The 14,805-nt window shown below is 44.8% G+C and overlaps 1 long non-coding RNA gene and 1 other non-coding gene across 2 annotated transcripts; both read left to right on the top strand.

Moving 5' to 3' along the window:
- The first annotated feature begins 2,020 nt into the window (after positions 1–2,020).
- On the top strand, positions 2,021–13,869 carry LOC132659280 (uncharacterized). The gene is made up of 3 exons (XR_009599511.1): positions 2,021–2,248; positions 7,683–7,834; positions 11,928–13,869. It is a non-coding gene; the product is annotated as an uncharacterized LOC132659280 (long non-coding RNA).
- A 138-nt stretch (positions 13,870–14,007) lies between these two features.
- On the top strand, positions 14,008–14,078 carry TRNAS-GCU (transfer RNA serine (anticodon GCU)). The gene has a single exon. It is a non-coding gene; the product is annotated as a tRNA-Ser (tRNA).
- Positions 14,079–14,805: the final 727 nt, after the last annotated feature.

Below are 14,805 nucleotides of genomic sequence, written 5' to 3'. Positions count from 1 at the left end.
GATAAACACTACACACATATAGGATGGCTATAATAAAACAAGGCAAAACAGAAATGTTGTTGAGGCCATGGAAACTTTAGAAACTTTGTATATTGCTGGTAGGGAATGGAAAATGGAGCAGACATGGAAAATAGTTAAGCATATTATTATTTTATGTTCCAGCAATTCCACTAACTGGTCTATATACCCAAACCAATTGAAAAGAGGAATTCAGATGACTGCTTGTATACTAATGTTACAGCAACATTATACACGTTAGCTAAAATGTGGAAACAAGCCAAATGTTCATCAACAGATGAATGAGTAAACAAAACGTGGTATATCCCTACAAGAGAATAGGGACATGTGTGCACATGCTAAGCCCTTTCAGTCGTGTCTGACTCTGCGACCTCATGGACTGTAGCCTGCCAGGCTCCTCTGTCCGTGGGATTCTCCAGGCAAGAATACTGGAGTGGGTTTCCATGCCCTCCTCCAGGGGATTTTCCCAACCCAGGGATTGACTCAGAATCTCTTAGGTCTCCTTCATTGGCAGGTGGGTTCTTTACCACCCAGGAAGACCAGAATAGGGATACTTTTTCATTAAAATGGTGAAAATGGTAAATTTTATGTTTTGTATGTTTTATCACTATTTTAAAAAACCTGTGCTCCATCACATACGAAGAGATTGCCCTGATCTTAGGCAAGTCAGTTAACTGCTTTGGCCTCAGTTTCCTTATTGATGTGTCAGTTCAGTTCAGTCGCTGAGTCGTGTCCGACTCTTTGCAACCCCACAAATCGCAGCACGCCAGGCCTCCCTGTCCATCACCAACTCCAGGAGTTCACCCAAACTCATGTCCAAACAGTCGGTGATGCCATCTAGCCATCTCATCCTCTGTCATCCCCTTCCCTCCTGCCCTCAATCCCTCCCAGGATCAGAGTCTTTTCCAATGAGTCAACTCTTCGCATGAGGTGGCCAAAGTATTGGAGTTTCAGTTTCAGCATCAGTCCTTCCAATGAACACCCAGGACTGATTTCCTTTAGAATAGACTGGCTGGATCTCCTTGCAGTCCAAGGGACTCTCAAGAGTCTTCTCCAACACCACAGTTCAAAAGCATCAATTCTTCAGCACTCAGTTTTCTTCACAGTCCAACTCTCACATCCATACATGACTACTGGAAAAACCACAGCCTTGACTAGATGGACCTTTGTTGGCAAAGTAATGTCTCTGCTTTTGAATATGCTATCTAGGTTGCTCATAACTTTCCTTAGAAGGAGTAAGCGTCTTTTAATTTCATGGCTGCAGTCACCATCTGCAGTGATTTTGCAGCCCAGAAAATAAAGTCTGACACTGTTTCTACTGTTTCCCCATCTATTTCCCATGAAGTGATGGGACCAGATGCCATGATCTTTGTTTTCTGAATGTTGAGCTTTAAGCCAACTTTTTAGTCTCCTCTTTCACTTTCAACAGGAGCCTTTTTAGTTCCTCTCCACTTTCTCCCATAAGGGTGGTGTCATCAGCATATCTGAGGTTACTGATATTTCTCCCAGTAATCTTGATTCCAGCTTGTGCTTCTTCCAGCCCAGCATTTCTCATGATGTGCTCTGCATAGAAGTTAAATAAGCAGGGTGACAATATACAGCCTTGACGTACTCCTTTTCCTATTTGGAACCAGTCTGTTGTTCCATGTCCAGTTCTAACTGTTGCTTTCTGACCTGCATACAGATTTCTCAAGAGGCAGGTCAGGTGGTCTGGTATTCCCATCTCTTTCAGAATTTTCCACAGTTTATTGTGATCCACACAGTCAAAGGCTTTGGCATAGTCAATAAAGCAGAAAGAGATGTTTTTCTGGAACTCTCTTGCTTTTTCCATGATCCAGCAGATGTTGACAATTTGATCTCTGGTTTCTCTGCCTTTTGTAAATCCAGCTTGAACATCAGGAAGTTCACAGTTCACATATTGCTGAAACCTGGCTTGGAAAATTTTGAGCATTACTTTACTAGCATGTGAGATGAGTGCAACTGTGTGGTAGTCTGATCATTCTTTGGCATTGCCTTTCTTTGGGATTGGAATGAAAACTGACCTTTTCCAGTCCTGTGGCCACTGCTGAGTTTTCCAAATTTGCTGGCACATTGAGTGCAGCACTTTCACAGCATCATCTTTCAGAATTTGAAATAGCTCCACTGGAATTCCTTCACCTCCACTAGCTTTGTTCGTAGTGATGCTTTCTAAGGCCCACTTGACTTCTCATTCCAGGATGTCTGGCTCTAGGTGAGTGATCACACCATCATGATTATCTTGGTCGTGAAGATCTTTTTGTACAGTTCTTCTGTGTATTCTTGCCATCTCTTCTTAATATCTTCTGCTTCTGTTAGGTCCAGACCATTTCTGTCCTTTATCGAGCCCATCTTTGCATGAAATGTTCCCTTGGTATCTCTAATTTTCTTGAAGAGATCTCTAGTCTTTCCCATTCTGTTGTTTTCCTCTATTTCTTTGCACTGATCGCTGAGAAAGGCTTTCTTATCTCTTCTTGCTATTCACTGGAACTCTGCATTCAGATGCTTATATTTTTCCTTTTCTCCTTTGCTTTTCGTTTCTCTTCTTTTCACAGCTATTTGTAAGGCCTCCCCAGACAGCCATTTTGCTTTTCTGCATTTCTTTTCCATGGGGATGGTCTTGATCCCTGTCTCCTGTACAATGTCACAAACCTCTGTCCATAGTTCATCAGGCACTCTGTCTATCAGATCTAGTCCCTTAAATCTATTTCTCACTTCCACTGTATAATCATAAGAGATTTGATTTATGTCATACCTGAATGGTCTAGCGGTTTTCCCTACTTTCTTCAATTTAAGTCTGAATTTGGCAATAAGAAGTTCATGATCTGAGGCACAGTCAGCTCCCAGTCTTGTTTTTGCTGACTGTATAGAGCTTCTCCATCTTTGGCTGCAAAGAATATCATCAATCTTATTTCAGTGTTGACCATCTGGTGATCTCCATGTGTATTGATGTGTGCTACGTGCTAAATCACTTCAGTCATGTCAAACTCCATGCGACCCTATGGAATGTAGCCCACCAGGTGGAATAATAATCAAACAGGTTAAATGATATCAGATAATTGCTACACCTGGGGCATAGTATATGCTTAGATGTTCTCTTCCCTATTGCCACATCCAAATAAAACTAGTTTAATTTTTCCCTTTGATTATAAAATGAACACACACTCATTGTGAAAACATTCTTCTCAGACAATATCCAATAGAGAGAAGCGAGTTTCACAATCAAGTTAATTTACTAATAACTTTTTTGGCTGCAATGGGTCTTAGTCGTGGCATGCAAAATTTCCCGTGCATCATGTTGGATCTTTTGTTGCAGCGCATGGGCACATGTGCTCAGTAGTTTGGCAACTGGGCTTAGTTGCTCATTTCTTGGTTTCCCAACCAGGGTTCGAACCCTCATCCCCTGCACTGAAAGGCAGATTCTTAACCACTGGACCCCAGGGAAGTCACAGTAATAATTTTTGAAACGTTCAATGAAATTTACTAATAATATCTTGATTTTTTTTAGAAGTCTATTTGATTTAATTTCAACTAGTTGTACTAGTTTCCGCTGTACAGCAAAGTGATTCAGTGTTACATATGTATACATTCTTTTTATATTCTTTTCCCTTATGGGTCATCACAGGATACTGAATATAATTTCCTGCACTATACCGTGCATGCATGCTTAGTCACTTCCGTCGTGTCCGACTCTGCAGCCCTATGGACAGTACCCTGCCAGGCTCCTCTGTCCATGGAGTTCTCTAGGCAAGAATACTGGAGTGGGTAGCCATGCCCTCCTCCTGGGGGTACTAGTTTGCATCTGTTAATCCCGAACTCCTAATCCATCCCTTGCCTGCCTCTCCTCCCTCGTCAACCACATATCTCTTCTTTATGTCTGTGAGTCTGTTTTTGTTTCACAGATAAGTTCATTTGTGTCATATTTTAGATTCCACATATAAGTGAAATCATGCGATATTTGTCTTTCTCTTTATGACTTAACAGTCTCTAGGTCTAACCATGTTACCGCAAATGGCATTATTTCATAATAATAAGGCTAAGCGGTAGTCGGAAAATCCCATGGATGGAGGAGCCTGGAAGGCTGCAGTCCATGGGGTCGCTAAGAGTCGGACAGGACTGAGTGACTTCACTTTCACTTTGCACTTTCATGCATTGGAGAAGGAAATGGCAACCCACTCCAGTGTTCTTGCCTGGAGAATCCCAGGGACGGGGGAGCCTGGTGGGCTGCCGTGTATGGGGTCACACAGAGTCGAACACGACTGAAGTGACTTAGCAGCAGTAGTCAATTATGCATACGTATCATATCTTTCTTTATCCATTCTTCTGTGAATGGAATATTTTCTTTTTAAGAGGGTTTATTAATTTTATTTTTTAAACTTAAAGTATAATTTATTTACAATATTATATTAGTTTCAGTTGTACAAAATAGTGATTCAATATTTTTATAGATTACACTCCAAGTAAAGTTTTATAAAATATTGGCTATATTTCCTGTGCTGTACAATATATCTGTATATCTTATTCATTTTATACATAACAATTGTACCTCTTAATCCCCTACCCTTACCTTGCCCCTCCTCCCTTTCCTCTCCCCAGTGTTAACCACAAGTTTGTTCTCGATATTTGTGAGTCTGTTTCTGTTATATTTATTTGTTTGTTTTATTTTTTAGATTCCACATATAATGATAAGTATTTGTCTTCCTCTGACTTACTCCACTAAACATTATACCTCCGGGTCCATCCATGTTGTTGCAAATGGCAAAATTTCATTCTTAGTTGCTTCCATGTTATGTTGTAAATGGGGCTTCTGTGAACATAAAGGTGCATTTATCTTCTTGAATTATAGTTTTGTCTGGATATATACTGAATAGTGGGATTGCTGGATCATATGGCAACCCTATTTCTAGTTTTTTGAGGAATCTCCATACTATTTTCACAGTGGCTGCATCAACCTACATTGCAACCTACAATGGAGGTTGTAGGAGGGTTCCCTTTTTCCCACACCTTGTCTAGCATTTGTTATAATAACTTTATTATTAAGTCAATGGCATTCTGCTGGTAAAACAAAAAATTATAATATAAACACATCTTAAAATAAAATATAAAGCATAACAGGAAAGTGCAGTCAACAACACAATAATCTATCAATATAACCACACCCTAAAATTTTAAACAAGCTCAGAATGGCATGTGCGACTGGACATTTTTGTTGTTGGAGACAAATTCTAGTGGTGGTAGGGGTTGGAGGAGACAAGAAGTAATCAATAAGATATATCTTTTTCTTTCGAACAGAAACTGGGATCCTTTTCCACATGGCATGGTGAAGTTTTTTTTTCCACACCACAAAATATCTTCCTGACATCCTTATTGACTTTTAAAATATATTACTTAAAGTATTTCCTAAGATGAAGTGAAGTGAAAGTCTCTCAGCCATATCTGACTCTTTGTAACCCTATGGACTGTAGCCTGTCAGGCTCCTCTGTCCTTGGAATTCTCCAGGCAAGAATGCCGAAGTGGGCAGCCGTTCCCTTCTCCAGGGGATCTTCCCAACCCAGGGATTGAACCCAGGTCTCCTGCATTGCAGGCAGATTCTTTATTGTCTGAGCCACCAGGCAGCCCAAGAACACTAGAGTGGGTAGCCTATCCCTTCTCCAGGGGATCTTCCCAATCCAGGAATCAAACCAGGGTCTCCTGCATTGCAGGTGGATTCTTTACCAGCTGAACTACCAGGGAGGCCAATTTCTTAACATAGGTGTGTATTTTGCCAATTCCATGGGTACCTGATGTGGGTGCACTGAGAGGTACTAGGATTTTTTTCAGCTTCTGTTCACACAGTGAGGGCGCCACCTCTCTGCAAGAGAGGGTCTGTCAAAGTATCCTCTGCAGGGCACTGTTCATCTGTAAGCTTCATCATATAAGAATTCTATGAGAGCCAATATAGATTTTGGTATGGTATCTCATCAGAGAAGGCAATGGCACCCCACTCCAGTACTCTTGCCTGGAAAATCCCATGGATGGAGGAGTCTGGTAGGCTGCAGTCCATGGGGTCGCTGAGGGTTAGGCACGACTGAATGACTTCATTTTCACTTTCCTGCATTAGAGAAGGAAATGGCAACCCACTCCAGTGTTCTTGCCTGGAGAATCCCAGGGATGGGGCAGCCTGGTGGGCTGCCATCTATGGGGTTGCACAGAGTCGGACATGACTGAAGTGACTTAGCAGCAGGAGCAGCAGGTATCTCACACAGGTCCAGAACTGGCTGATTTTGTTTAATCCGGTTGTCTTAATTATGACCACTGAATACCGTAGCCACATAACCAGAGGATCACAGCTCCTTGAAACGCACCTGAGTCGGTCACTGTGTGCAGAACACTGCTGGACAACACTCCAATAGACGTTTACCTGACACTGCCCTATTGGAGGGTGATATGGGGCAAGAATCACAAAGACAAGTGTCTCTTCGACTAGGAATCCCACTACTAGCAATCTCTCCTTAGGAAATGTTGAAAAGAAAACCTTACACTGAAGTGCTACCAACAAGACCAAAATACTGGCTGTATCCTATGTTAAAGTTGCAAATGGGAGGTGTAAGGTGAGAGAGGGGACTTCCCCGATGGCTCAGTGGGTAAAAAAATCTGCCTGCAGTGCAGGAGACTTGGGTTCGATCCCTGGGTTGGGAAATAACCTAGAGGAGGAAATGGCAACCCACTCCAGTATTCTTGCCTGGGAAATCCCATGGACAGAGGAGCCTGGTGGGCTACAGCCCGTGGGGTCGTAAGGTGAGGTAGAAGTGTTCTCTTGGAGGTGACTAAGTACATATGGAATGAAAAAAAAATGGTTATCAGTGTGTTTGAACTGCCTGAGGAATTTTAAAAACAGATTCCAAAGCTTTACTCCATTTGTGTGAAAACCAGCCTCTGCCTAAGCCACTAGGCTCCTGCCTCCACATCCCCCACCAGCCATTTCCAGTGTCCCAGTCTCTCTGCTTCCAGAGTCCAGAGAGAGGAACTCTGGTTGGAGGACATTCTTTTGTGCCAAGTCATAGGTTACTGGCCAACCTTTGCAATCAGCTGCTCTGGGGTTAATGCCCAGCCCAGATCCAACCGGCTGTAGATGGTTGAGCAGAATAGTGCAAAACACAGTCCCCAGGCCCAGCTGTTTCCCTCTCCTCAACAGGGCTTTTGCAGAGGACAGGTCACCTGGGTTGCAAGGGCAATCATGAAAATATGGATCTCTTGGGCGGGGTGGAGGGGGGGGAAGTAGATTATGCAATTCCCAATTTCCAGTTGACAAGAAATCAGGCTGAATCTTTGGCTTGGGTCAGAGTAGAGAATCTCAGTGAACAAGCCTGCCTTTCTGGGCCAAGTGCTCTGACAGAGAGGAAGAAATATTCCATAGCCATTTCCTAAATGACCACTGAGACAATTAGCAAGCATAACCTCCAGTAGCATGGACTCTGGCCTCCCACCAATTTCAGAAAGTGGCACTCACGTCAGGGTTTGAAAGTAGCACTTTTTCAAATTATTTTAGCAAATTAGCAGTTTGGTGCATCACACTCAGCTTCAGCAATCCTTGCCAACCTCATCCTGCTCAGAGAAAGCCATACTCAGTCCTTTCAAAGCAGATAATGTAATGTTGCTTCTTGCTGAAGTTTGGCCGGTGCATAGGGTTAACTGAGGAGAGGCCTCAGAGATGGAGCTGCCAGAGATGGATCCAAAAGAAGAAGCTGAATGTCCAGGGAAGCAAGACAAAAGATGAGACCCAGGGAAATTGAAGCTGCCCTCCCTCCTGTAGAAATTCAAGGTCAGTGAACTTCTATTCTGCTGTCTAATACAAGAGCCACTGACCATGTGTAGCCATTAATTTAATTTCTTTCTTTCTTTTTTTGGCTGTACCATGTGACTTGTGGAATTCTAGTTCCCCGCCCAGGGATTGAACCTGTGCCCTCAGCAGTGAAAGCATGGATTCCTATCCCCTGGACCTGCAGAGAATTCCCTTGGGTTAATTCCAATGAACTGCAATAATAAATTCAGCTGCCTAGTGGCACTAGCCACATTCAAGGGTGCAACAGCCACACAGGTCTAGAGGCTGTGGTATTCATGCAACGCCTGCAGAAAGTTCGGGTGGACAGAACTATAGAGAAAGCCGTCTTCCTGTCCCTCTACCCTCCTGCCAAATTGTGGTCACACTGCACCTGCCCTGTGGGGACAGACAGCACAAAACCAGTTTGGAAATCTCTTGATGGTTTAGCATGTGTGTCTGGAGAGCTACAGAGCCACAGCCATGTAATAAAGCTCTTCTGAGGACAGTTGTATCACTTCGCTAAGTCACCACTGGCAGGTTTCAAAGTTTTCTCTCACTTTGCAGAGAGTTAAGATTCCATTAGGTCCTGTTTTTCCTTCTAGATTATTATTATTATTATTTTAGCAATGCAGCCAATAGTTGTCTTGTCTGGAGAATCCCATGAACAGAGGAGCCTGGGAGCCTACAGTCCATGTGGTCCCAAAGAGTTGGACACAACTGAAGCGACCTAGCATGCACACATGCGCCCATAAGGGAGAGGACCCTTGAAAGGGATGACCAGTCCAGGGTTCCACAATGCCAGTAAGGTTTGGGGAAAACAGGAAACGTTGGGCTTCCCTGATAGCTCAGTTGGTAAAGAATCCACCTGCAATGCAGGAGACTCCAGTTCGATTCCTGGGTCGGGAAGAACCCCTGGAGAAGGCATAGGCTACCCACTCCAGTATTCTTGGGCTTGAAAGGTTAGAATTAAAGATAACCTAAACCTGGGGGTTTCCTGATGGCCCAGTGGTTAGGATTCCAGGCTTTCAGTACCATGGCTTGTGTTTAATCCCTGATCAAGGAACTGAGATCCTTCAAGCCTTATGGTCCAGCCAAAAGAAAATAAACCAAATTTCCCACTCCTTCCAGGCCGACTCCAGTACCATGCGTTCCTGGGAGGCCTTTCTGCGGGGTCTGCTTAACCTCCTTACCACGAGTGGCCATGACTATCAGGAAAAGCCTCGGAAGAGAGTTTCACTCAGCAGAGCTGAGCCTCCACCACCCTCAAGCACACCATTTGGAAGATTACAGGGACATGCCAGGGGGTGTCTGAGGCCCCCTCTTCTAGTCCCAGGTCTTGAGACACAGGCACAGCTGTCCCACGGCAGAGGGCATTGGACATTGACCTGGCAGATGCTTCAGGCCCCTCTGCTTAACATTTTCAATCAGGACGGCTCCCTCTTCTGTATTCTCAGCCGGCAAATTCCTGGCTTGCCTGAACTGCACAAAGTGCTGAGCAGAAACTGGCTGATTTGTCTGGAGCAATCTGGCCAGACCTGTTGCAAAACACAATGATGATATCTACCCAGGTTTTCCATCTGAAAGTTCTGACGTTTTTCCAAGAAAAGCCTTAGTAGATTAATTAGGATCTTTGCCTCTCAGGGATCTGGCAAGTAAACAGTGTTGCATTTGTATCAACAATAGGTGTAAAGAACTAGTGTTTATCATCAAAAGTTGCCAACCTGGGTTTAAAATGAGGGGTGATACAGAGTCAGAAGAAAGCAGGCGTGGAGGGTGAATGCATGATAGATACAGAGGTGAACTTTCTGCATCCTTAACCCCCAGGCTCTTCAGATACCATCTGGCAGAGCACAAATAGAAAGGTTTTTATTTATTACAGTAATTAACTTGTTGTTGTTTACTGTTTTTAGGCTGCACTGGCTTTTTTGTTTGTTTCTTGTTTTCTTTTTTAAAATTTATTTATTTTTTAATTGAAGGATAATTGCACTGGCTCTTCATTGCGGCCTGTGGGCTCAGTAGTTGTGGCATGAAGGCTTAGTTGCCCAGTAGCATGCGGGGTCTTAGTTCTCCACTCAGGAATTGAACCCGAGTCCCTTGCATTGGAAGGCAGACTCTTGACCACTGGACCATCAGGGAAGTCCTGAAAGCTTTTTATACTTTGCCTCAATGTCAGCTCACATTTCTTGATCTTGAGGGAACATAATGCTATCCTGGATGACCAAACAGATCTTGCTTCTGGGAGTTACAGCCCTCTTTAGCGTTTGAATATGTTGAAAATACTTATACAGTTTGTTTTTGACATCTGAGGCTACAGGAACTTTTTCTAGGAGTGATTTTCAAGAATCTGTTTTCTAGAACTAAGTGGGACAAGATGAACTTCGCTGTGATTAAAAAATAAACTTTATTTGTTTCTAAAGAAATTTCTATTTCTGGTGATTAAAAATATACACGGATAGATAGATAATGAGAGATTAAAACATATACAGATGGATAATGAGTGATAGATTAAAAGCTCAACCAACATGAAGTCCAACCAATACACCGGTTAAACATTCTTTGACATGCAATAACCACAGTGAAAAAACTTTCTAAAGTTTATAGGAAATGAGAGTTTCCTGATGAGGAGGAAATCACATTAGAAGATCTTCAAGGGCATTTCTCTCTGTGATTCATGAAGCCACATGACACTCCAGTGTTCTGGCCTGGAGAATCCCAGGGACCGGGGAGCCTGGTGGGCTGCCGTCTATGGGGTCGCACAGAGTCGGACACGACTGAAGTGACTTAGCAGCATCAGCAGCAGCAGCAGCAGCAGAACATGGAAGCAACCTAGATGTCCATCGACAGAGGAATGGGTAAAGAAGTTGTGGTTCATATACACAAGGGAATACTCAGCTCAGTTCAGTCGCTCAGTCGTGTCCAACTCTGTGTGACCCCATGAATCGCAGCACGCCAGGCCTCCCTGTCCATCACCATCTCCCGGAGTTCACTCAGACTCACATCCATCAAGTCCGTGATGCCATCCAGCCATCTCATCCTCTGTCATCCCCTTCTCCTCCTGCCCCCAATTCCTCCCAGCATCAGAGTCTTTTCCAGTGAGTCGACTCTTCACATGAGGTGGCCAAAGTACTGGAGTTTCAGCTTTAGCATCATTCCTTCCAAAAGAAATCCCAGGGCTGATCTCCTTTAGGATGGACTGGTTGGATCTCCTTGCAGTCCAAGGGACTCTCAAGAGTCTTCTCCAACACCACAGTTCAAACGCATCAATTCTTCGGTGCTCAGCTATAAAAAGGAATGCCTTTGAGTCAGTTCTGATGAGGTGGATGAACCTAGAACCTATTATGCAGAGTGAAGTAAGTCAGAAAGAGAAAGAGAAATATCATATTCTAAAGCATATATATGGAATCTAGAAAAATGGTACTGAATAATTTATTCACAGGACAGCAGTGAAGAAACAGACACAGAGAATAGACTTATGGACATGGCGAGAGGGAGGACAGGGTGAGATGTATGGGGAGAGTAACACGGAAACTTACATTACCGTATGTAAAATAGATAGCAAACAGGAATTTGCTGTATGGCTCAGGAAACTCAAATCAGGCGCTCTGTGTCAACCTGGAGGTGTGGGATGGGGCGGGAGGTGGGAGGGGGATTCAGGAAGGAGGGGATATATGCATACCTATGGCTGATTCCTATTGAGGTTTGACAGAAAACAACAAAATTCTGTAAAACAATTATCCTTCAGTGAAAAAATAAATAAATAAATAAATAAAACACAGTACCAATTGCTGTTTAAAATGTGAACAATAAATGTACTTGAAGTATAAAGCAGACACACCACAGCAAGTTTGAGATATGTAGCAAAGTGAACCAGTTCGGCTGGTTCCAACAGAACTGGTTCCTGTCTGGCTTCCCTGAGTCCTGAACCGCCAAGCCCCAGTCAGTCAGCTCTCATTGCCCCGTCCCCTCTTCCCTGGTCCTTCAGGAAGCTCTGCTGCTTTTCTAGGTACCATTCCTGAACTCAGGCCAATGTAAGTCTGCAGACAACTCTCGGGGTGCCCTCCCTGCTTTCTGACCCAGGAATTTCTCTCCACAGGTCTCTCCAGCTCACCGGCCATCTGTAAGGCCTGGATTCCCCAGGCCCCGCCTGCCCTGAGGCCACCTCAGCCCAGAGCCACTTCAGAAGGATCCGCAGCCTTCCTGGTTGGCTGCAGCAGCAGAGCTCAGCTCTCAAACATGGATCAGCCTCTGGGTGGAAAGGCCTGAGGGCATGTTAGCCCCAGTAAGTCAACACAGCGTGAAGCTGCACCCTGGAACTGAAAAAGAGGAAGGTGGTGGCCCTGCCTAGGGAAGGATTCTCCTCTGAAACTGCATTTTTTTGAGTAACATTGATGTGCTGAAAGGTACAAGAGAATAACCTTACTGAGCACCTACTATGCCCTCATGTAATTTTTTGCATTGAATCCTCACAATCTAAATGATAATAGTATTGTTTTCCATGAGGCCTGCAGGTAACGTTTGCAGGATAAGCGCACAGATGGAGGTCCACATACTGCATATCCTATGTGTCAACGCTTTAGAGTTAAAAGGCAAGCTGTGTGTGTAAATAGTGCTCAGTCGTGTGTCAAGTCTTTGAGGCGCCATGGCCCTGCCAGGCTCTGATGTCCATGGAATTTTCCAGGCAAGAATACTGGAGTGGGTGGCCAGCTCCTACTCCAGGGGCTCTCTTTGACCCAGGGAGCCAACCCGCATCTCTTATGTCTCCTGCATTGGCAGGCAGATTCTTTACCGCTGAGCCACCTGGACTTCCCTAAAAGCTGATGAATAAAGAATGTGCTACCCTCTGAAACTGACAAATAGCTTCATAATGACCTGGGAAGCCAAGCTGGAGTTTAGAATTCCGAGACTCATTAGAGTTCTGAGCTGAGAGGGTGGAAGGGCAGAGAGAAAGCCCTCTTCTCTTCTCCGGCCTGAGTCTGTCCTAAGCCACTAAGAGAACGTGCCTGTGAGGAAACCAGAAGTCTCTGCCCTGTCCACCTGCATCCCCATCACACCCTCCCCAACAGCAGACCTTGGTCTCCATCAGGCCTCAGATAGGCAGTGTAGCACATCCAGAGAATGGATCTGCGGATCAGCTCCCACAGACCCTGAAGTGGATTCAGGTCCATATGGACAGGGGATTTCAAGGGTCCCAGCCCTTATAACATGGCCTGGATGGGGAGCAAGGTTTTAGGGGGCTTTCGTCCCATGAATCCCTCACTCAGCAGGGAGAAGTACAGATGAAAAAACAGCACTGTAGACGATGGGGACCAGAGTAGAGGCCCCTCTTGCCTGGGCCTAAAGATTTTACTGACTTTATCTCCAGCAGAAATAAACAAGCAGAATACAGCTCGTCAGAGGGGCCAGTCCCTGGGAAGATAAACCCAGGTGGGGAGAAGCAAAGTCCTTAATCCAAGGGCAATAGAAGATTCCACCTTAATCCATGGGCGATGCAGGGCTGACCAGCAGCACTCCACACTCCCAAATCCACCCCTGAGTTCCTCTGTGAGAACTGAAGCCCTGAAAGGTTAAACATCACACGTCTGTCACGTAGTTAATTGGAGAAGAAAATGGCAACCCACTCCAGCATTCTTGCCTGGGAAATCCCATGGACAGAGGAGCCTGATGGGCTACAGTCCATGGGGTCTAAAAAGAGCTGGATATGACCGAGCACTGATAGTTCTTATTTATTATTGTTTACCAGATACTTTTAATAGAGAATGGCAGTCCATTCCAAGGAGCACTGGGCTGTGCTCAGTGAACTGTGGTGTTGGAGAAGACTCTTGAGAGTCCCTTGGACTGCAAGGAGATCCAACCAGTCTATTCTGAAGGAGATCAGCCCTGGGTGTTCTTTGGAAGGAATGATGCTAAAGCTGAAACTCCAGTACTTTGGCCACCTCATGTGAAGAGTCGACTCACTGGAAAAGACTTTGATGCTGGGAGGGATTGGGGGCAGGAGGAGAAGGGAATGACAGAGGATGAGATGGCTGGATGGCATCACCGACTCGATGGACGTGAGTTTGAGTGAACTCCGGGAGATGGTGATGGACAGGGAGGCCTGGCGTGCTGCAATTCATGGGGTCGCAAAGAGTCGGATAGGACTGAGTGACTGAACTGAACTGAATATTCATTGGGCTTCCCAGGTGGCTCAGTGGTAAAGAATCTGCCTGCTAAGCAGGAGGCTTAGGTTTGATCCCTAGGTTGGGAAGATCCCCTGGAGAAGGAAATGGCAATCCACTCTAGTATTCTTGCCTGGGAAATCCCATGGGCAGGGGAGCCTGGCGGGCTACAGTCCATAGGGCTGCAAAAGAGTCGGACACAATTTAGAGGACAACAACACATAGCTAATAAGTGATGGAGCTAGGATGGAAACTCATGTTGTTCTGATCCCAAGATCCTGCTATTTCTGGATGCTATGCTATTCCTTGAAAGACCAAAGGGGACTGGGGGCTGGGGTTGAAGAGAGAAGAGGGTACAGACAACAGGGGGCTGAATTTTGAGGCTCTAAGATTTGATGACTGTTGGCTTTGCTGCCTGTTGGGCTAACCAAAGTCTAGTCTAAAGAGGTCCTGAATGAAGGTATGCCACCCTGGTAAGCTCCCGACCCTGTGCCCCCACCCCATGGCCTCAGAAGCCTCTTCCACTGCACCTAAAATACAGAGTCCTTCCTTTGGGTGCTTATCTGATGTTCCCCCAGCTTCTCAACCTGCTAGCTTTGCGTTTTTGCTTTGATGACCTTTCCTCCATTCTCCCAAGCCATCTGCCTGCTCAGTGAAAGAAGGTGACCTGGGGTGTGCCAGCAAACGAAGCTTTCTTCATATGCGGGTAACTCACTGAGCAGGTATGGTATTTTTTTCCTCATTAAATTTATCTATTAAAATTATAACTTGTTTACAGATCTCTAGTTGGCTTTGTCAGTGAAGGCCAGGATGCAT

This window comes from Ovis aries, chromosome 2, assembly GCF_016772045.2.
Source record: "Ovis aries strain OAR_USU_Benz2616 breed Rambouillet chromosome 2, ARS-UI_Ramb_v3.0, whole genome shotgun sequence".
Lineage (NCBI taxonomy): Eukaryota > Metazoa > Chordata > Mammalia > Artiodactyla > Bovidae > Ovis > Ovis aries.
The sequence above is the reverse complement of the archived record's forward strand: the minus strand, read 5'-3'. Positions and strand labels throughout refer to the sequence as shown.